General features: G+C 47.6%; 1 protein-coding gene across 1 annotated transcript in view; it reads left to right on the top strand.

Annotated features, from left to right (window-relative positions):
- Nucleotides 1-12,745: 12,745 nt before the first annotated feature.
- Nucleotides 12,746-22,071, top strand: part of tacc1 (transforming, acidic coiled-coil containing protein 1) — a 218,478-nt gene continuing 209,152 nt past the window's right edge. Inside the window, exon 1 of the mRNA XM_059966243.1 lies at nucleotides 12,746-12,774. The gene's annotated coding sequence lies outside the window, so the exon portion shown is untranslated. The remainder of the gene's footprint in view (nucleotides 12,775-22,071) is intronic.

The following is a 22,071-nucleotide window of genomic DNA, read 5'->3' as shown; positions in this document are numbered from 1 at the left end:
TTAACAACCGCCAACATTGAGTTGGGTTCACTCTACGAGGCCACTCTGATGTGATGGCGTAATTATGTAAAGTACTTTTACCACGCTTTGTGTTCAGTGTTTGGAGTACAATAAATGAATTGTTACGGTTTTTCTTAAACACAAAATGCCTCCACCATTTTATTTGAGTAAACCTACATTGTTGACCCTGCTGCCTTAGGACGATTCCAGAATTATTCAACATGTCAGCCATTGTGGTTGCTTTGAAAGTGCTAGGGTTTTGTGAGCAAAATGCCATTGCTTGGTTTGTACAAGCCGAGGCCCAATTTGCACTGCAGGAAATCACCTCTGACGACACTAAATTCTACTACGCCCCAAATTCTATTCACCAGATTCACTTGGCAGCTCCACAGCTGTGAGAGTGGAGAGTCTGCTGGAACACCTGCCTGAACACTGATCACTGAAAACTCACCTTTTACAGACTTTTGATCTATCGGAGTCTGAGCACACCGAACAATTGCTCTTCTTACCCGGCTCCGGCAATACTAGGCCTCAGAGCTAGTGGACCCCATGCTGACTCTCCTGAGAAATCACTATTCTTGATTTATTTTTAAAGCAATCTCCATGCAGCAAATGCCTGATCAAGTTCATATAGCCCTCATTAATGCACCTGTGATGGTCTATAGGGAGCTTGTTTAAAATGTCTGATGGTCTACACTTAGCCAGACAGCTGTGCACCATTCCTTCTCCTCTCCGTACCTCAATAAGCCAAGTCAGGAAGCCCCCAGCATAAAGATGCCTGCAGCTGCAAAACAAATGATGCCAGGCTTGTGCTTTTACCACACTAAACGCAAGAAAGTGCTGACCAGCCTCGCAGCTTAGATAGTGCCGATGCATCAGGATATCAGAGGTCTGTTAGCACCATGGATTCCAGCTGTCAAGCTGGTCTGCGGTCCATTACGGACACCCTTTCAGGGTGACGCTACCTGTGGGACATGGATGCTCAAGGGACGGTGCTGCCAGCATCACCTATTGCTGAGGAGAAGAGTGATGAAACCTCACTGGAGGTCATCAACGGTAGGAAGATCCAGACTTACAGGACACGACGGGCGATGCTCTGCTTCGGGGGACAATGCTGAGCCGCTGAGCTTGTGCTCCCACTGTATAGTGTCCTTAATGGCAGAGCCCCTAATCACGTGCTGATGGTCAGCGGGCATGACCGGGGCATTGGATGATACCAGACAAACTCTCTCCAACATGACCCTACTGGCACACCCACTCCCTAACACGCCCATAGCCATTACCACTGAAGCTTCAGACGGTGCTGTGCATGAAGAGTTGGTCAGAGGCAAAATGATAGGTCTGGTCCGCGGGTTAAAATTCTAAATTGAAGAAAGGCCAATTTTGATGGTATCAGAAAGGATCTGGAAAGTGTGCTTGAGACAGGCTGTTTTCTGGCAAAGGTGTAGTTGGTAAGTGGGAGGACTTGAAAAGAAAATTTTGAGAGTACAAAGCTTGTATGTGTCTGTCAGAATAAAAGGTAAAGATAGCCAATGCAGGGAGTGTTGGTTTTCAAGAGATATTGAGGCCCTGGTTAAGAGGAAAAAGGAGGTGCAGAGCATTTAGGTGGGTAGGAACAAATGAGGCCCATATAGAGTTGTCAGGACGCTGGAGCAGGGATCCAATCACAGACCCAGTACTGTGCACACTGTGATATTAATTGAGTAGCAAATCCCGAGGTGCAAACAAAGTCGGCGTCAAAGTTCAGGCAGAGATCAAAACACCCGGAGAAATCCAAAGACCGGAATCGGGAAACAGGCAGAGTCAATATTCAGACGGACAGAGTACAGATACGAATGCTGGAAAGGCTCAGGAAAACTCACTGGCACAATCTGGCAACAAACAGGTGAAAACACAGGACTGAAATACACTGAGCAATAGACAGAGAGGCAGGTGATAGGTGGAGCACAGTGAGACACGGGTGGCAGCAATACAGGTAATAATGAGAAACAGAAGAGAGACGGAGTACTCAGTGATACAGGGGCTGGAGTGGAGCAGGAACACATGGCAATACAAAACGACAGACTGACAGCTAGGGGGAAACACACAAAAAGACAGAGTTCGACTGAAGGTCCTGACAAGAGCATAAGAAATGCAAGAAAGAAATCACAAGGGCTAGAAGGAGGCACGAAATTACTCTAGCAGATGAGCTGAAGGAGAATCCTAAGGGGTTCTACAGACTCGTTAAGAGCAAAAGGGACTCTAGAAGATCAGTGTGGAGCCAAAGCAGATGGGGGAGAGCTTAACTAAATTTTTTGCATTCGTATTTACTCGGGAGACAGACACAGAGTCCATAGAAGTGAGGCAAAGTGGCATCAACTTCTCGGGATCTGTACAGATTACAGAGAGCTTTGCTATCCTGAGGCAAATCGGTGTGAAGGAATTCCCAGGGCCTGACGCGACATTTCCTTGGACCCTACCGGAGGCAAGTGCAGAAATTGTTGGTTCCCTAGCAGAGAAGTTTAAATCAACTTCAGCGAAAGGAGAAAAGGAGAGGTATCAGAGAATTGGAGGAGAGCCAATGTTGTCCTGCTGTTTGAGAAAGGCTCTAAAAATAAACCAGGAAATTATAGGCCAGTGAGTCTGACACCAGTTGTGGGAAAGTTATTGGAAGATATTCTAAGGGACTGGATATTTGAGTATTTAGATAAACATGGATTAGGGATAGTCAGCATAGCTTTGTGCACAGTATGTCAGAGCTAACCTATCTTACAGAGATTTTTGATAAAGTTACCAGGAATCTGAAAGAAGGCAAGGCAGTGGATGTTGGACATGGACTTTAGCAAGGCATTTGACAAGGTCCTGCGTGGGAAACTGGTCAAGAAGGTTCAGTCACTCGGCTTTCAGGATGAGGTAGTAAATTGGATTAGACCTTGGTTTGTGGGAGAAGCCAGGGAGTGGTGGTAGACAGTTGCCTCTCTGACTGGAGGCCTGTGACTAGTGGCGTGCCGCAGGGATTGGTGCTGGGTCTGTTATTGTTGTCATCTATGTCAACAATCTGGAAGATAATATGGTTACCTGTATCAGCAAATTTGCAGATGATACCAAGATTGGGGGTGTAGTGGACAGTGAGGAAGGTTATCGTGGTTTGCAGAGGGATCTGCATCAGCTGGAAAAATGGGCTGGAAAATAGCAGATGGAATTTAATTCAGACAAGTGTGAAGTGTTACCCTTCAGTAGAACAGAACAGGAGAGGTCTTAAATGGTGAACTGTAGGCTACTGAGCAGTGTGGTAGAACAAAGGGATTTGGGAATACAGATCCAGAATTTTGTGACAGTGGCATCACAGATAGATAGGAGTGTAAAGAAAGCTTTTGGCAAATCAGTCTTCATAAATCAATCTATTGAGTACAGGAGATGGGATGTTACGTTGAAGTTCTATAAGATATTGCTGAGGCCTAACTCGGAGTATTGTGTGCAGTTTTGGTCACCTACCTACAGGAAAGATGTAAATAAGATTGAAAGAGTACAGAGAAAATGTAGAAGGATGTTGCTGGGTCTGGAGGACCCGAGTTATAAGGAAAGATTGAGTAAACAAGGACTTTATTCCTTGGAATGTAGAAGGTTGAGAGAGTGACTTGATAGAGGTAAACATAATTAAGAGGGGTATAGATAGGGTAAATTCAGGCAGGCTTTTCCACAGAGGTTGGGTGGGACTACAACCAGAGGTCATGGCTTGAGGACGAAAGGGGAAAATTTTAAGGGGAAACTTCTTCACTCAGAGAGTCGGGAGAGAGTGGAATGAGCTGCCAGAATGAGTGGTGCATGTTGTTAGAGTGACTTTTTGGGTAGACAATTCACTTACACTTAAATGACTTTGGCAACCAGTCTTCTGTTCTTTGACAAAGTACTGTGGATTGAGTTCATAACAATGCATTTCCTAAAAGCTGTGAATACTGGAATACTAGCCCAGATGCTGCAGATGGAAGTGTGAAGTTTACAGGTAGTTTTGAAGACAGCATTATCTATACTTTGTAAATATGAATTGTCCTCTATGTTAGCATGTAAAATACCAAATAAATGTATTGTGGATTTAACTTGCACTATACCAGCCCAGGCATGTTGGCATCGGGCGGAATGGATGAAGACAGAAGGTATGATGTTTTGTATGCAAGAAAGCATTGTCTATACTTTGTAAATATGGATTGTCCTTTGTGTTTAGCATTGGGCAAACAGACCTTTTCCACCAAAGGGTCTCCGTATGATGCTTGCTGTGCCTTGTTGTGTCGAATAAAGACGCGGCTTTGTACCTACCAGTAACTCTCTCTCCCATGATTTCATCCACGCCACAGCACATGTAAACTCAATTTCAACATTCAGGCGAAGTTTGAATCAGTACATGGATGGTAGGGGCACGGAGGGTTGCGGTCCTGACGCAGGTCAATGGGAGTGGACGGTTGAAATGGTTTTGGCATGGACTAGATGGGCTGAAGGGCCTGTTCCTGTGCTATACTTCTCTATGACTCTAGCACCATCACCCTTCCAGTCTGACCTATCAGTGTTCCGCTCAGAATCTCTCCCTGATTTTCAGGCCACGCTTTCTAACTCATACCACACATTGTTTGTACAAGTTCCTCCTCATTTTCCCTCTGGATCCATACATGATGCACAGATCATGAACTTGTGAACCAGAAGGCCATTCTGTCCCTCAAGCCTGTCCCACCATTCAGACAATGACCGATTCAAATGTAGTCACAACTGCACATTCCCACCCACTCCCCATAACCATTCTCTTCCGTATTTATTGAGAATCTTTCTTCCTCTGCCTTGAAAACAACCAATGTCTTCTGTTACCACTGCCCTCCGAGGAAAAAACATTCTGAAGACACAACTGTCTGAGAGAAAAAAATGGCTTCACCCCTTCTTAATCCTGTGACCTCTGATACTTAAATGGTAATACCTTGCTCTAGATTCTTCCAGAAGGGGAAACGTCAGACATTCTCTCCACATCCACCTTGTCGAGACCCCTCAAGTTTGTATCGGTACTGAAGCACTTTGTCCCCTCCATCAAATCTCAGAGCAACAAGGACTTCCATTGCACCTTCCCTTTCCAAGCTGAGCATTGAGATCAGATTTTCCTGATCTCTCATAAAACATGGAGCAGTACAGGACCAGGCCATTCAGCCCACAATGTCTATACTGACAATGATGCCAGTTTTAACTGATCCCATCTGCCTGCACATGGTCTCTATCCTCCATTTCTTGCTTGTTTTTATGTCTCTCAACCCTCTTTAAACATTCCTTCTCACTTTAAAGCAATGCTCTCTAGCATTTGACATTTCTACTTGAGGAAAAAGACTCTGATTATCTCCACGTGTCTTTTAAAATTTTTTGTCCTTCTATCAGTTCACCGTCCCCTCAGCCTTTGATGCTCCAGAGAGGAAAGGACATTCAAAGTGATAGCGCTGCCCATGGTGGAACAGTCAACAGGCCACCCTGGTCAATATTAATAGAGGATGACTGCCAGTAGGATCCTGATGGGCCCAATGGCCTCACATTGTATCCTACAGGGACCATCCTGAGCTTTGTTCATTTTCAAGACAACAGCAGCTTTCATTGCCCTTGAGGTCACCTTCCTGAACTCTGTGGTCTTTCTGCAGAAGAAGGTGGTGTCCTCTGTGCCAGTTGTCCTTGTGCTCCTGGATGTGCTTGGAGTGTGCTGTCAGAGTAACCTGAGTGAGTAACTGCACTGCGTTTCGTAGATGACACACACCATCCAGCAGTGCAAGAGCTGTTCCCGGTATTTGATGGGGCAACACTACCCTGGAGAGGGTTGAGCCTCCCGAGTATTGTAGATGTTGCCTTCATCTAGGGAAGCGAAGAATCCTCCATCACACTCCCGGCTTGTGCCTTGGGGGTCTCCTGGCCTGACTTTCTCAAGACCAGGACCGGCAGTGTCTTTGCAAGAGACCAGCATGTCGCACGGCATTGCCTGGGCTGCCTCTCAAAGGATCTGCTAATCCAGCTCCCTGACCCCACCGTCCGCAGAGCTTGGAGTTCCCTGGTTGACATTCTACTTTGAACCAGCAGTGCAAAATGAGGAGTACCGTGACTCGGTGTGGGATTAACCTGTGGAGAAGAGGAGTCCCATCCCAGACCCAGTGTTCACTCATTCCACCAGCAGAACACAGAATGCAGTGTGCATCAAATGCAGATTGTTACTTGCTTAGGCTACACCCCCAAAACTCAGGACAAGAAAGAGAAGGAGGGCTCAGGTTCGGTGAGAAATCAGCACCGACGGGTTTCTTGTGTGTGTGGAGCAAGGGGGGCGGGGGGGGAAGTACTGGCGAGGTCAGCATCTGTGGATTACAGGTTCAGGTGTGTGTGTGTGTGTGTGTGTACGTATGCCAATCCCACTCCGTGGAGATGTTGTCCACCTGGGGGGAGACTTTTCCAGAGGAGGTGTAACCCATCCCTTCCTCTGTTAAAGAGCCTCCATCCAGGAGCCTGGCCTCACTCAGGGCAGCAAAGTTGACGTTGTAGTGCCTCAGCTCAGCAGTGATCAAGGTTGTTCTCCGGTGAGGTCTGTTAGAGATGCCGTATGAGTCCAGGAGAGCCCTTACATTCCACGTTGCCAGTTTTAAAGTGTATAGTTTCGTTTTTTGACCGTAGTAGTGGAATAGCCCGATAGGTACGGTAACCTATCCAGGTGAGTGATTGAATGGGCAATTTTTAGGCCACCTTTTCTAGGCCCTTCCCCAATTGGGGTGAGCAGTGCGGTCCCTAATTAGGGCTGCTCAGTCTCTCGGGGGTTTGTCGGAAACAGCTGCCAGCGACCAAACACCCTGTGCCGCTGCCGTGCAGGGTTCTGACGAGGAGCTCCCAGCCCATTCGTACCTGCTCCCGTTGCTAGACGCCCCATCGCCGTCAGACTTCAACCAGGTGTAATATCCAGGTATTGTTCGCCGTGATCAGAGGCGGAGACCTGCGCAAGGAAGATATTAAAGTGTCACAGGGGGTGCTTCATCCCCAGTAGCACAATCTTCACCATGATGGGGTAAATCCCGGTGGCAAGGGTGATCCCAGGACAACTAGTCCCTCATCTTGGCTGCAGGAGTCTGCCAGGTCCTTGGTCTGTTTAGGCCCGCCTATTGTACGCCGCCAGCGCATTGCTTTTCTGTCAGGGTGTGCTCCCTTAGCCTTGTCTCAACAGACTTACCACAAGGCAGTGGGGCTATTTACCCATAGCTGGGACAGTGGTTGATGGGTGCCAGGGCGTGTCCACACAGTGGTGGGCCTGCACGCCACATCTCTGGGGCCCACTGCTGCTCTGACATCCCCTGTAGTTTAGCCTGGGACCGTGAGATACCCAGTTTCATCGTGTGGCCCCGAGGAGGCACTGCAGGGGTCTCGGTGGTGGAGAGGCTCTGTACTGGCAGGAGGAGGCTTACACACTCGGCTCCTCTTTACACCCTCTGTTGAGAAGGCTAGCCAGTGGCAATAGCTGTAAGCAGAGAGCACTACACAGCATACAGCATGCAGCTATAAGCACTACTACACTACTGCACTAGACACTTCACACACACCCTGTGAGCAAATACTCCACTCTCATACCAAGTCTGAAAGAAACACCTGTTGGCATTAGTGAAAGACTAATGACCCTCCGAATCCCCCGGCAAAGAAACATTATGCCACACTTCTCAGTGCCTATGCACCAACTTTGCCATCTGAGAATGAGGCCAAGGAATGCTTTTATCAGACACTGGATGAAGCACTTTGCCGGATCCTTAAGAATGATAAGATCCTTTTGCTTGGGGACTTCAATGCTCGGGTGGGACAGAACAACAGGATATGGAGTGGAGTGCTAAGGAGGCATGGTATTGGCAAGGTCAATGCAAATGGCATGAGGCTACTTACTCTTTGCTCTGAGCATAGCCTTACCATAACCAACACCATCTTCCAGCAGAGGGCAAAATATAAGACCTCATGGATGCACCCTCGCTCTAAACATTGGCACATGATCGATTTCACCAGTGTGAGACGTAGTGATGTCAAGGATGTTCGCATCACCCGTGCTATGAGAGGTACAGAATGCTGGACTGACCATTGTATGATTGTGGCCAAGCTCCACACGAAAGTGCGTACCCCGCCCCCCCCCCCCCACCCACTGCTGCAAAAACCCAATAAAAAGCGGCTAAATTGCAACCGCCTGAGAAACACAGAAGCAAGAAGTGAGTTTCGATGCATCCTAGCTGAGAAACTAAGGGAACTGGAACCTTGTCTGAGTTCAGAAAATACCATGGAGCAACAGTGGACCTATGTCAGCTCTGCGCTCTATGAGGCAGCAGCCCAATCCGTCGGCCATAAGAGCAGGGACCACCAAGACTGGTTTGACGATAACTCAGACACCATCCACAACTTGCTTAAGGACATGCACAAAGCACACCGGGCAACCTTAGACAACCCATCGTCCACCAGCATCGGGCAGCTTGGGGGAAAGTGCAAAAGGCAATATGGGCCATACAAAATAAGTGGTGGACTGAAAAGGAACATTAAATCCAGTCCTTTGCCGATAATAATGACATGCATAATTTTTACAAAGCTGTCAAAACTATCCATGGCCCAATAAATCGATGTGTTACTCCCCTGAAAACAGCAGATGGTCAAACACTTCTGAAGAATCAGAATACCATTCTGCGGAGGTGGGCTGAGCATTTTAACACCCGGCTTAATCAGGATTCTGACGCAGACCCCCCCCCCCCACCATCCTGGACGAACTGCCTGAACTTCCTCCTATCCACGACCTCAGTCTACCACCAGCCTTCCAGGAGGTTCTATCATCTGACAATTCCCTTAAGAACAATAAGTCCCCTGGCACTGACAATATCCCTGCCGAGTTACTGAACGGAGGGTATATGTGTATGTGCACCCTCTACCAGTACATCACCAAGGCCTGGACTGATGAGAACATCCCACAGCAATGGAGAAATGCAAACATCGTTGTCATTTATAAGAACAAGGGTGACAAGGCCGTCTGCGGCAATAGTAGGGACATATCACTCCTTTCTGTTGCTGGAAAGGTCCTGGCTGAGGTGATGCTTCAGAGGCTCATCAGCAACATCACTGAGTCAATGCTGTCTGAATCGCAGTGTGGATTTAGGAAGAACAGGAGCATGATCGACATGATCTTCACAGCCCGGCAGCTTCAGGAAAAGTGCCGGGAGCAACATCAGGACCTGTTTATGACATTTGTCAACCTCTCCAAAGCATTCGACACTGTGCAAAGAGAACTCTTATGGGATGTCCTCCTCAGGTTTGGCTGTCCCAATAAACTTGTTAACATTCTCCACTAGTTCCACGATGGGATGACTGCTCGGTGACCATAGGAGGACAAGAGTCCGAGCCCTTTGCTGTATGCACAGGGGTGAGGCAGGGGATGTGTGCTAGCACCAGTGCCCTTTAACATCTTCCTTCCGTGTGTTACCAAGCTTCTCCACAACGAGATTGAAGACAACAGCGGTGTGCCAGTAGACACCAGATGAGATGGCAACCTCTTTAACATCAGGAGGCTCCGCGCGACCACCAAACTCCATAGAGAACGGGTCTTGGAGCTGCAGTATGCAGGTGACTGTGCTCTTGTAGCGCATACCCCGGAGGATCTTCAGACTGTCCCTGCTGTGGCGGTGAGTGCGTACAGCAGGATGTGGCTGACCATCAATACCACCAAGACGGAAGTGGTTTGCCAATGGATTACCAGTGTCCCACCCACCCTACCTGCCTTCACTGTTGGTGATGAAAAGCTGTCAGTAGTACCATCTTTCAAATATCTGGGGAGCATTCTCTCTGAGGATAACGGCATTGACAACGACATCCAGAGCCGCAATAAACAGGCATCAGCTGCCTTTGGGAGACCGGCATAGAGTCTTTCAGAACAGGAGCCTTCGTCCCTCCACATACCAAGTGGTCTGTGTCACCACCCTCCTTTATGGCTGTGAAGCTTGGGTAACCTACAGCCGTCACGTCAAGTCCTTGGAGTGCTTCCACATGAGCTGCCTTCAGCACATCCTGGGAATTACCTGGCGTGAGCGGGTGAAATACTTGTAAAGACCAACTGCGGAAGTATCAAGGCCACGATCACCCAGCGTCAGCTGCAGTGGCTGGGGCACGTGATAAGGATGCCCCCATGTCGGCTACCCCGCAGAGTGTTATACGGCCAGCTACATCATGGTCGACACTCAGCTGGAGGGCCGAAGAAACGCGATAAGGATCAGATGAAGAATGCTTTAAGGAAGTGCAAGATCAGACCTGAGGAACCGGAGGATGTTGCTGCTGACCGTAACACTTGGCGACAGCTGTGTAGGGACGGGGCTCGTATTCTGGAGATGGAAAGAACAACCAGAAGACAGCAGAAGAGAGCCGGGAGAAATTCAGCCGTGGTTGCCATCACCACCACCACTACCACATATACATGTCCCACCTGCAATAGAGCGTGTGGGTCCAGGATAGGACTGTATAGTCATCAAAGATCCCACCGTTACAGGAATAGATGTTGTCACCGGATTCTGATGGACAACCGAAGTTTTTTTGTGTGTGTGTGGGTGGGGGGGGGGGGGTTGTCACCACTTGTGGGTTTCAGGTGTGGAGGGGGGAGATCATCACCTGTGGGTTTCAGGTGTGGAGGGGGGAGATCATCACCTGTGGGTTTCAGGTGTGGGGGAGATCAGCACCTGTGGGTTTCAGGTGTGGAGGGGGGAGATCATCACCTGTGGGTTTCAGGTGTGGGGGAGATCAGCACCTGTGGGTTTCAGGTATGGGGGAGATCAGCACCTGTGGGTTTCAGGTGTAGGGGGAGATCATCACCTGTGGGTTTCAGGTATGGGGGAGATCAGCACCTGTGGGTTTCAGGTGTGGGGGGAGATCAGCACCTGTGGGTTTCAGGTGTGGGGGGAGATCAGCACCTGTGGGTTTCAGGTGTGGGGGAGATCAGCACCTGTGGGTTTCAGGTATGGGGGAGACCAGCAACTGTGGGTTTCAGGTGTGGGGGAGATCATCACCTGTGGGTTTCAGGTATGGGGGAGATCAGCACCTGTGGGTTTCAGGTATGGGGGAGATCAGCAACTGTGGGTTTCAGGTGTGGGAGAGATCATCACCTGTGTGTTTCAGGTGTGGGGGAGATCAGCACCTGTGGGTTTCAGGTATGGGGGAGATCAGCACCTGTGGGTTTCAGGTATGGGGGAGATCAGCAACTGTGGGTTTCAGGTGTGGGAGAGATCATCACCTGTGTGTTTCAGGTGTGGGGGAGATCAGCAACTGTGGGTTTCAGGTGTGGGGGGAGATCAGCACCTGTGGGTTTCAGGTGTGGGGGGAGATCAGCACCTGTGGGTTTCAGGTGTGGGGGAGATCAGCACCTGTGGGTTTCAGGTATGGGGGAGACCAGCAACTGTGGGTTTCAGGTGTGGGGGAGATCATCACCTGTGGGTTTCAGGTATGGGGGAGATCAGCACCTGTGGGTTTCAGGTATGGGGGAGATCAGCAACTGTGGGTTTCAGGTGTGGGAGAGATCATCACCTGTGTGTTTCAGGTGTGGGGGAGATCAGCACCTGTGGGTTTCAGGTGTGGGGGAGATCAGCACCTGTGGGTTTCAGGTATGGGGGAGATCAGCACTTGTGGGTTTCAGGTGTGGGGGGAGATCATCACCTGTGGGTTTCAGGTGTGGGGGAGTAGATCAGCACCTGTGGGTTTCAGGTATGGGGGAGATCATCACCTGTGGGTTTCAGGTGTGGGGGGAGATCATCACCTGTGGGTTTCAGGTGTGGGGGAGTAGATCAGCACCTGTGGGTTTCAGGTGTGGGTGGAGATCAGCACCTGTGGGTTTCAGGTGTTGGGGGAGATCAGCACCTGTGGGTTTCAGGTATGGGGGAGATCAGCACCTGTGGGTTTCAGGTATGGGAGAGATCAGCACCTGTGGGTTTCAGGTATGGGGGAGATCAGCACCTGTGGGTTCCAGGTTCACGAGGGGACTACCTGTCCGTGTGGAGTTTGCACGTTCTCCCCGTGACCGCAATGGGTTCCCTCCCGTCTGGTCTAGTTTCTTTCCGCATCCCAAACGTGTGTAGGCTGGTGAGTTAACTGGCCACTGTAAGTTGCCCCCAGTGTTTCTGTGAAGGGTAGAATTTGGGGAAGGTTGTATGGGAACAAGTGGAGAATGAAAGCTGGAACCGTGGCAGGATTAATGTAAATGTGACTCCACAATATGACGGTCTGAGGTGAGCCAGTCTCCTGTTGCAGATGCACAAGGTTCTGTGGAATGTAGCTGTGTGGCAAGTCAGGATATAACGGCGAAAGAGCAGGTGAAAAACATTCAGTAGGAGGCAATTTGCTATCTTGTAAATTGTTCGACCTGGGCAGTGTGAGAACCCGGCGTTGTCTGAACCTTGGTCCAGAAACCGGCCAGAGTTTACTAAGGCGAGGGTGTGTACTCAGCAGCCAGCTCGCTATACGAGCTGAGTCAGTGCTTGGTTACCCTGAAAACTATGGAAAAAGAAACACGACGCTGGGATCCCCAGGGATTCCTCCTTTCCTCGCTAATCAACTGACTAAACATCCTTTTCCCGTAAGGAGTGTTTCTGAACTTGGGCAGGAGAGTAGGGGGAGGAGGCTGTTGGGAGTGGACTCCTCCCTCTCTTCCTCTCCCCAGATTTTCACTGATTCCGGAGCCGGCTGGGACCTTCTCGGAGTCGGAGCTGAGCTGCCATCTCTGCCGTGAGCGAGGAGCGACTTGAGAGGGGAGGGAAGGTGAGAGGAGTGGGGGGTTTACCGCACCAGGTTCAGACAGTTCTAGCCCTTGCTCAGCCTCCACCCGGACTGGTGCGAGCGAGCAATTGGGAGGGATTAAAGAGCAGCCTGGGGAACTTTAAATGCATGGCCGTTGAGCCCGAGACTGAGAAAAGCAGCCTTTCCTCCCAAACGTAGCGAGAACAATCCTTGCACAGATCTGAAACTCAGTTCCTAAGGAAGTCAAACCCGGGGCCTGTTGCTCTGAAGGCATCGGCTGGGGTCTTGCACCAGAAGTGCTCACGTGAGCACTTTTACCCTGCGGTGGGGCTTGTGACATGCGCTGCTGTCTTAGTGCACTGCCGACGTCTCCCTGTTCCGGCCAATTCAGGAGAATTAGTCCAATGGTCACGAATGAAGCCGCCCCGAAGTACTGTGCCCCTTCGGGGGAGCCTTCATGGAATAAAGTTAATTCAAAGTTTGGACACGGGGAGAGGATATTCGGCCCGTTGTGCTGCTGGGAAAAGTTCCCCTGTGTTAGCACAGTGGTGCAGTTAGTAGGGCTGCTGCCTCACAGCCGCGGTAAGTGCGGTTCGATCCCGCCCTCCGGCGCTGTCTAAGTGGAGTTTGCGTGTTGTCCCCGCGACCATGTGGGTTTCATCCAGGTGCTCCAGCTTCCCCCCACCCCACATCCCAAAGATGTGCAGGCTAGTAGGTTAATTGGGTGCCGTAAATTGCCCCTAATAAGCCAGTGTGTGGGAGAATCTATGAGAATAGTTTGCAGAGGAATTACTGTGGAATGGGGTTGCTGGGTGAGTTGGCTTTGACTGGATGGGCTGAACCAGCCTCCTGTTTCAATTGGAATGATTAGTTCAGCAGTACTTTGAAAATCTGTTTGCCTGACAAGCATAATGTGATTGAATTTCAAATACATCAGTAATATAACTGGATTGTATTTCAAATGCGATAATTATGTAATGCAATTGAATTTCAAGTTTTCTTAAATGCATCCCGTTAAACTATTATACGGAATTACAGTATATCCAATGTTTCAATTTAAAAATAGTAATTTGTTAATATTGATTGGAAATGAAGGCCCTGTATATTAAGGGTGGGTTGGGTGACATGTTTCAATTGATCTTGATGTGAACGCAGTTTCATTTTGAAGTATCTTCCCTTTGTGGAAGGTCTGTATTTGGAAAGCCGTGTCAATGAGCTTTCTCAGATGACCATTATCTGGTCTGTTGTTTCGGGATGGCATCCATCCACTCATCTGCTGCACTTGAGGGCAAGTCAGACAGGCTTTGAAAGAGAAGAGGTGGGGGGTTGACAGCTGCAGGTGATAGAGAAAGAGAGGAGTGAGTCATATGGACTGACATGTACCTCTGAGGGGTGTTAAACCATCACTACATGTGGCAGTTTTCCATATACAGGCCCTGCTGAGGATTTGTGGAGCTCGTGCAGAGAGGACTTCCTCAGCAAGGGGTCTCCTGCCAAGATGTTGGTGTGGAGACAGACTGACATCTGAGCCCAACTAGTCATCTCTGGCCACATGCAGAAATCGGGAGGGGAGGGGATGGGCAAGTGCTCTCCTGTCCTTCCCGTGTTCCGGAGACTCTGAAGGGCGCAGGTCCAGCTACAGTCCGACCTGTCCAGGTACGGGGTCACCTTTTACCTGAAAGGGAAGAGGCTGCAAGGATCAGAGATTCAGCTGGTGAGCCAATCTTCAGTGCTCAATTGAAGACCCTACTAGCACAGTGACTAGAGAGTGGCCATAAGCAGAAATTCTCTCTGGATGGAAAGATGAAATGAGTCATGTGCCATAGGGGGTCTCCATATAGGCATCCGTTAGTCTCGTGAGACCATGGATTTGTGCCTTGGAAGGTTTCCAGGGCGGGGTTGTATGGGAGATCGGCAGTTGCCCAGCTGCAAGCCTTGCCCTCTCCATGCCACCGATGTTGTCCAAGGGAAGGGCACTAGGACCCAAGCAGCTTGGCACCGGTGTCGTTGCAGAGCAATGGTTAATTGCCTTGCTCAAGGACACGACACGCTGCCTCAGCTGAGGCTCGAACCAGTGACCTTCAGATCACTGGACCTGATGCCTTATCCACTAGGCCACGCAACGAGTCTCCATAGCACAGGAATATAGGAGCAGGAGCATGAGTAAGCCTGCCCATTGTCCAATATGACCTTGACTGATCTATGCTGGGTTCAACTCCTCTTCTATGTCAGTTCTCCGTTGCCCTCAATTCCCCAATCCTCCACTTACCTCCACCTGCAATGCTTCTGATGATCCAGCCCCTACCATTGTCTGGGAGTGGTGATTACAAATACTACCCTTATCTCACTCTTTTACAAAAACGCTACTGACACAAGACCCCAAAGGGACGGCTGCTAAATGTCCTTATGACAGAGAGTTAGATAGGAAAATATGATGTGAAGAGGAGAGAGGGAGGTGACAAAGGTTTACGGATATGTTAAGGGAATGGGAAAAAGCTGGCCTATTAGGATGCAACATGGGAAAATGTGAAATCCTCCATTTTGGCAGGAAGTATAAAACTAACATTATGTTAAGTAAATGGTGGGGCATTGCAGATTTTGTGAGGCGAGGGTTCTGGGTGTCCAAGTGCAGGATTCATTAAAAGATCAAACGGGTCCAACAAGTATTCAGGGATGCCGACAGAATTATATTGCTTATTGTGAGGTGAATTGAATATAAAAGGTGTTGCTTTATAGTATGTTGGTGAGATTACATCTGCTGTACTTTGTATAATATGGGTCTCCAGATTTAAGAAAGGATATTTGTGCTTTGGGAACAATTCCAAAAAGGGTTACACTTCCGGTGCAGTAAATGTCTGATGGCTCTCTCTCTGATGATTTGGAGATCCTGGTGGCTCAGTGTCTGGCTCACTGGATGCTGAAAGCTGCGACATCTGGTTGATCAAAATATATTCCGTGGGCCCTGGGAAGGGCATTTCCTCTTGTGGGAGAATGGAGAATTAGAGTTCAAAGGTTAGAGGTAAAACGTAACCATTTCAGAAAAGATTAAGGTTTCTCTCAGAGGGCTTCAGGTCCTTGGAACTCTTCCCCAAAGGAAGGTAGTGATTGGTCATTGGATTATTATTACTGTCACATGATCTGAGATACAGTGGAAAGCTTTTGATTGCAAATCATTCAGACAGATTACCAAATATCATCCAATCAGACCATCACATATGTAAGTACATCAAGGTAGTATTAAAGGAGAACCAATAACAGAATGTGGAAAATTGTGAAATATGAATATGTTGAATATAGTGAAATAACTATCTTATTTTTCTTAAGCCAGTGGAAACATTAACTATGTTCAGATTTTTAAGGTGGGGGTTTTAATTCATTCAGGGGATGTAGGCTTCGCAGGCTGACCCAGCACTTAATCGCCCATCCCTAGTTGCCCTGGAGAAGATGGTGGTGAGCTGTGTTCTTGAATCACTGTAGTCCTTGAGGTGTTGTTAAACGCACAGTGCTGTAGGGAGAGAGTTTGAGGAACAGCTATATATTTACAAGTCGGGTGAATGTCTTGGAGTGCAACTTTTGCTTTTGCTGCCCTGGTCCTTCCGGCTGGTAGTGGTGGTGGGTTTCGAAGGTGCTGTCTGAGGAGTCTTGGTGAGTTGCAGCAATGTGGGTGGAATGAACTGCCATTACTGTGCGTTGTTGGAGGATTAAGTGAATGGTTGTGAATGGGGTAGGTACCGAGCAGGCTGCTATGTGTTCTACAGTGCTGAGCTTCTTGAGTGTTGTTGAAGCTGCATCTGTCCAGGCAAGTGGACGCTGCTCCTTCACACCCTGGACTTGATCCTTGGCTGCTCCCTTCATTCCTGGCCCACATACAAACCACACTCAGAGACTGAATCTATGTGAAGCAGTTGAGTTTTCATCAAACGCACACAGGTATTTCAGCTATGAGTATAAAGAAATGTTTAATAAGAATTCAGTCAGGTCTGCGCAGGAAGGCACCTCCCAATCCTCACCAAGCTACCTCATCACCTGCAGCCTATTTAAACCCAGCCCTCATTTTCAGTCCTTGTTCACTCATTGATCCAGTTGGCCTCAATCAGTTACTTCTAGCCTCGTGGTTCCTCATGGCTTGTTATTTTGCAGTATGTTATTAAAGATATTTACCACTGAATCATCTTCTCTGCTCTGCTTTTGGGTCAAGCCTCTTCTACATTTCCTGATGCACTCAAAGGATCAGCTCAGAGAGGTCTCTCCACCTACTCACTATAGTGTTGAATTGTCCGAATAGAGAACAATCGAATGGTCCATCTTTGTTCAGTGCCAAGCACCTCCCCTTATGTCCCTCCTCCTTCCCTTTCTCCCATGGTCCTCTTTCCTCTCCTACCAGATTTCTCCTTCTATAGCCCTTTACCTCAGTACCTATCACCTCCCAGCTTCTTACTTCATCCAGTTCTGCCACCCACCTGGCTTCACCTTCTACCTTCTTCACCACCTCCACCTTATTCTTGGGTCTTTCCCCTTCCTTCCCAGTCTTGGTAAAAGGAACAGGCCTGAAACATCAACTGTTTATTCCTCTCCATAGATGCTGCCTGAGCTGCTGAGTTCCTCCAGCATTTTGTGTGTGTTGCTCTGGATTTCCAGCATTTGCAGAATCTCTTGAGTTTATGGTCTGTTGCACATGCTCTATTTATGAAGCAACCACAGGCTTTGACCACACTAGCTCCTGGCTAGAGACACACATCCATTTAAAAAATTCTCACCCTTGCTTCCAAATCCTTCCTGAGGCTTGCCCATTCCTTACCTCTGCAGGTTCCTCCAGGATAGGGCCTGTCTTCCACTTCCAACTTCAAAGGCAGACCACGTATTTAGTGTTATTTCGAATTACCCTACTCAGAAGATGTTCAAACCTGATAGAGAGGCGGCCTTTCAAAAAAGAGATGCTCAGAGATTTTTTTAGCCAAAGAGTGGTGGAATTTGTTACCACGTACAGCTGTGGAGGCCAGGTCGTTGGGTGTATTTAAGGCAGAGATTGATTGGTTCTTGATTGGACATGCCATCTAAGGTTACGGGGAGAAGGCTGGGAACTGGGGTTGAGGAGGAGATTAATAAAAAGGATCAGCCATGATTGAATAGTGGAGCAGACTTGATGGGCCAGATGGCCTAATTCTGCTCTTATGAAAACCAACCTCTCCTCCAGATGACTCTCTAAATTCCTGTCCACCCACCCTTCACATTTACTCTTCACCCTCTTTCCGTTGAGCAGAAGGTACAGAAGTTTAAGAACATATACAACCAGGCTCAAGAACATCCTATCCTGCTGCTAGAAGACACCTGAATGGACCTCTTGGACACATGATCTCTCAGATGACCTTGGCATGACCCTTGCACATTAGTTGAATACCTTCACTTTACTATCTCTGTAACTGCGATGCTATATTTTGCAATCTGTTGTTAATTTTCCTTTTTACTACCTTGTAATGATAGTACCTTGTATGGATTGATTTGATTAGATGGTATGAGACAAGTATGGCTGACATGGAAAGTCAAAGACAGCATAAAAGCAAAAGAGAAGGCATATAATTTAGCAAAAATTATTGGGAAGGTGGAGGCAAGGAAGGCAAATGCAATGTTAGCATTCAGTTTGAGAGGACTGGACTACAAAAGCAAGGGCGTAATGCTTTATAAGGCGTTGCACTTGGAGTATTGTGAGTCATTTTGAATCCCTTATCTAAGAAAAGATGTACTGGCATTGGAGAGAGCCGAGAGGAGGTTCGCGACAATGATTACAGGAATGAAAGGGTTAATATATGAGGAGCGTTTGATGGCTCTGTGCCTGTACTTGCTGGAGTTTAGAAGAATGAGGGGTGATCCCATTGAAACCTATTGAATATAGAAAGGCCTAGATAGAGTGGTTGTGGAGAGGATGTTTTCTGTAGTGAGAGAGTCTAGGTCCAGGGAGCAGAGTCTCAGAATAGACTCCGAGTCTGGCTGAAGAAATCTTTCCTCTTCTCTGTCCTAAGTGGATATTCTTGGATATTGAAGAGATGAGGAAATTTTTCTTTAGCCAGAGGGTGGTGAATCCGTGGAATTCATTGCCACAGAAAGCTGTGGAGGCCAAGTCATTGGGTATACTTAAGGCAGAGGTTAATAGATGCTTGATTAATCAGGGTTCCAAAGGTTATGGGGAGAAGGCAGGAGAATGGGGTTGAGACGGATAATATATCAGCCATGATGGAATGCAGAGCAGACTTGTTGGGCTGAATGGCCCAGTTCTGCTCCTATGTCTTAAGGCCTTAACAAAAGCTTTTCTCCGTATTGTGGTACACGTGACTGCTCGAGGAACACATTGAACTTGGGTGCTGGCCCCTCAGTACGACACCAAGGAAAGCCAAAACTAAATTGGCGTATTCAGGAGTAAGCGAGCCTCAGGAAAAATGATCATTTTGAATTAAAATCACATAACCTATCCAGCCTTGAAAAATTAATACCATGTTAGAGTCTCATTTCCTCAGAAGATAATTTTTTTCAGTTTTAGAGAGGGTGCCAAGGAGATTTACTAGGACTGGATTAGAGAACATATCGGATGAAGGAAGGTTGAACAAGCTCGCACTTTCCCCTTTGGAGTGAAGAACGATGAGAAGTGTATTGATAGACGTATATAAGATTACAAGAGGCATAGACAGAGTGGACAGCCAATGCCTTTTTCCCACAGTGGCAATGGTTAGTGCTAGAGGATGTCCTATTAAGGTGAGTGGAGGAAAGTTTAGAGGAGATGTCAGTGGTGGGTTTTACATGGAGAATATTGAGTGTCTGGAGTGCACAATCAGGTTTGGGGTTAGAGGCTGATACATTAAGGATATTCAATAGACTTTTTGATAGACACATGGTTGAAGGAGAAACGGAGGGCTATGATCTATGAAGCAGGGAAGGATTAAACTGAATCGTGGAGTAGGTTAAAGGTTCAGCACAATAGCATGGGCAGAAGGCTCATACTCTGCTGTGCTGCTTTACCCTATGTATCTTATTTTCTGCCTCTCTCTGATCTTTTCTATCTTCATAATATTTTCTATTTGTTTCCTGTACATAATGTAAATCCAGTTTGCATTTTCAGCTTATGCTATTTTGGTTAGACCGTGTCTTCGTTATAGAGCCTCACTGTACCTTGATCAGCTTACCAATGTCACAGGCATGCTGGTTCAGTCACCCGAATAGAAGCCAGAATTGGTTCAAAAGAAAATCCCTGCAGGCAGATGTGAGTGTTATGAATAGTAATTCCTAAATATTGTTTGCAAAATTCCAGGTTAGTATCTCTCTAACTAAACGTCTTTTAATGTTCTGAACCATCATTAGTGTTACTAACATGCAGTTCTTTAAACAATTACAGTACACAATCACGTTCCATTTAAGGTAACTTTTATACACAATGTGGGACTTACGGACTTCAATTTGGGACCTTATAAACAAGAACTCATCAAAAAGGGACACTCGGTTTGAGCAGCTTGTGATTCAGTGAGATATAAAATTGCAAGGATTGAAGTAGATTGGAGCAATGCAAGTTGGAAATGTATGCGCTGAACCTGATATTAGACAAAGGCTTGCTTAAACTGGGAATTTCAACAACAAAACTACTTAGCTTTGCAACCGTCATTCACAATAAAAAGTTGCATTCATCAGAAAGCAAAGTATGTGCTGGAACACCACAGATCAGAGAAGGCACTTGGGACCTTTATGGGGCCTGTATAAACTGAACTCTGGATGAAAGTTATCTCAGTACACCAAATACTGTATCTGATATACCGTATAGAAATCTACAGATTAGTACATGCATATCGACATTCCAAAGTTCTTTTCCCTTTATATTCCCAAAGTAAAGACAGTTATCCAGAGCCCACCACTCTCACAACAAACGACTATTATTTGGAATCCCAGTGGAAAGTAAACAATAATTCAAGGAGTGTTTGGGGTAACTAAAAGTATGATTTGCGTTTCTGTATTATATTTGGGATATCATAGAAACATAGAAAACCTACAGCACAATATAGGCTCTTCGGCCCACAAAGCCGTGCCAAACATATCCTTCCCCGAGAACTACCTAGGCTTACCCACAGCCCTCTATTTTTCTGAGCTCTACATACCCATCCAGGAGTCTCTTAAAAGACCCTATCGTTTTCTCCTCCACCACCGTCACCGGCAGCCCATTCCATGCACTCACCACTCTCTGTAAGAAGACTTACCCCTGACATCTCCTCTGTATCTACTTCCAAACACGTTAAAACTACGCCCTCTCAATCTCCTTCTTAAGCCAATCACCGCAACTGGGGCACAGGCTGCCAGTAGCAGCTTGCCTGAATTCTCAGTCTTGGACCAAAGATCCTGGGATCCTGGACCTCTGTTCATGCCCTGTGGTGTCTGCTTTCACCACATAACTTCATACACCATCGAGGCGAAGATCCTTCCTCTCCCAGGGGTGAGGTCTCTGGAGATCCTGCTGACATTTCTATAGTTCTGCGTTTTTACGGGATGGGGTTGCTATCCCCATACCCAACCCTCCTTTCACAGCTAGGCTTGGGACTGTCCAAATCCCAAAGCTAAATTTGTCCCGACTGAGGCAAATAATGTTCTAAAAGGCACCCAGTGAAGGGGTTGATTGATGAAGACTGCCAGAATAGGAGATTTATTCAGTTTGGGAGAGGACGAAGGATCAGAGTGAACTTTTCATGATCTAACCAGAGTATGTTAACTTGGACCTTTCTCATTTGTTCTGGATATTGTGACTAACTCTTAAAGTGTTAATGACCTCTGTTGACAATTTTTTCAATGGAGCCATGAAACCATACTGGAGAGAAACAGGCCCTTCAGCCCAACCTGTCCATACTGACCATCTAGCACCTATCTATACCAATATGCAACACTTGGTCCATAACCTTGTCTGCTTCGGTGATGCCAGTGATGGTGTGGCTACTTTTTTAGTGTGAGACTTTCTGCCTCCACTTCCCCTTCAGGCAAGTAAGTTCCAGATTCCCCCCCCCCAAGAAAAGGTCCTCCTTAGACCTCCTCTAAAAGTTTTACCCCCCCCCCCCTTCCTTAAGCTGTGCCCTCTAGTTTCGGACACTTTGGCCATCTTTCCAGCAATCTTTCTATCAGCTCTCCCCTCTGCTTCCAGGAACACTAAACTCAGTCTATCCAGTCTCCTTGCATGACTGAACTATTCCAGCCCAGGCAGACGTGCTGGCGAGTCTCCTCTGCAGTGTGCAATGATGCTAATTAATTAATCGGGCATTTCCCTCGCCTCCACGGCAGTTTTCAGCGTGAGGCGACAAG

This window comes from Hypanus sabinus, chromosome 1 (assembly GCF_030144855.1).
Source record: "Hypanus sabinus isolate sHypSab1 chromosome 1, sHypSab1.hap1, whole genome shotgun sequence".
NCBI classification, from domain to species: Eukaryota; Metazoa; Chordata; class Chondrichthyes; order Myliobatiformes; family Dasyatidae; genus Hypanus; species Hypanus sabinus.
This window is presented reverse-complemented; position numbering and strand designations above follow the sequence as displayed.